Here is a 1,734-nt window from a genome sequence, read left to right as displayed (position 1 = left end):
CCCAGCAGCCCTTGGGGGATATCCACTTACCAGCAGGGAGCAGACCTAAGCTGCAGTCGGACATCTTTAGTGCTGCTGAGGAGGCGGGAGAGGCTCCCGCCACCACCGCTGTGCTGGCAGCCATCAGCCTGGCTTGTGGCTGAGCAGAGTTCCCCTGTGGGACCGCATTGACCACCAGGAGACAGCTCCTGCATTGAGCATCTGCCCCTTGGTGGTCAGTGTGTGTCATAGTGACCAGTCATTCTGCTGTTAGGGTCAATTTGCATATTACCCTTGTATTATATAGGATAGAGGCCTGGTGCAGGGGTGGGGGCCAGCTGGTTTGCCCTGAAGAGTGTCCCAAATCAGGGTGGGGGTCTTGCTGGGGTGCCTGGCCAGCCTGGGTGAGGGGCTGATGGGTGTTTGCAGGTTGGTCACACCCCCTTCAGGGTGGGGTTCTCCACTGGGGTGCCTGGCCAGCCTGAGTGAGGGGCTGATGGCTGTTTGCAGGCTGGTCAAGCCCCTCCCCCCCCCGAGTGGGGACCCTCACCACATGGAGGTTTGGCCAGCCTGGATGAGGGGCTGATGGCTGTTTTCAGGCTAGCCACACCCCCTTTAGGGTGGGGGGGTCTGCACTGGGGTGCCTGGCCAGTCTGGGTGAGGGGCTGAGGGCTGTTTTCAGGCTGGCCAAGCCCCCCAGCAACGGAAGCTCCCAGCCTCTCCTTTTTTTCTTTTTCTTTTTTATTCTGGTATTTATTTACCTTCTATAATTGAAACTTTGTAGCCTTGAGTGGAGTTCAGAGCCGGCTAGGGCTGGGCAGGAAGCTTAGCTTGCTCCATCGCCAGGGACAACCCAAGCCTCCTGCTCGCTCCAGCTCCATGGCCACAGCCAGCTGAAAGCAGGTATCTGGGGTTTATTTATCTTCTATACTTGAAACTTTGTTGCCTTGAGTGGAGCTCAGAGCCGGCCATGGCAGGTGGGAAGCTTGGCTTCCTCCATCACTGGGGCAACCAAGCCTCCTGCTTGCTCCCATAGCGAATGTACAGTCAATTTGCATGTTTGTCTTTTATTAGTGTAGACTAGAGCCCCAGTGCACAAAAATTTGTGCACTTGAGGGGGGAGGGGGGGTCCCTCAGCCCAGCCTGTGCCCTCTCACAGTCTGGGACCCCTCAGGGGATGACTACCAGCTGGCTTAGGCCCGCTCCCCGGGGGATTGGGCCTAAGATGGCAATCAGACATCCCTCTGGCAGCCCGGCAGCCCTTGGGGGATGTCCACTTGCCAGCGGGGAGCAGGCCTAAACTGCAGTCAGACATCCTTAGCGCTGCTGAGGAGGCAGGAGAGGCTCCCACCACCACCACTATACTGGCAGCCATCAGCCTGGCTTGTGGCTGAGCAGAACTCCTCCCTTGTGAGAGCCCCCTGACCACCAGAGGGCAGCTCCTGCATTGAGCGTCTGCCCCCTGGTGGTCAGTGTGTGTCATAGTGACCAGTCATTCCCAGTCTTTCTGCTGTTAGGGTCAGTTTGCATATTACCCTTTTACTATATAGGATAGAGGCCTGGTGCACGGGTGGGGGCTGGCTGGTTTGCCCTGAAGGGTGTCCTGGATCAGGGTGGGGGTTGGTCACGCTGGGGTGCCTGGCCAGCCGGATGAGGAGCTGATGGCTGTTTGCAGCTGGTCGCACCCCCTTCAGGGTGGGGGTCCCCACTGGAGGCCTGGCAAGTCTGGGTGAGCGGCTGAGGGCCGTTTTCAGG

Source organism: Myotis myotis, unplaced genomic scaffold (assembly GCF_014108235.1).
Source record: "Myotis myotis isolate mMyoMyo1 unplaced genomic scaffold, mMyoMyo1.p scaffold_m19_p_3, whole genome shotgun sequence".
NCBI classification, from domain to species: domain Eukaryota; kingdom Metazoa; phylum Chordata; class Mammalia; order Chiroptera; family Vespertilionidae; genus Myotis; species Myotis myotis.
This window is presented reverse-complemented; position numbering follows the sequence as displayed.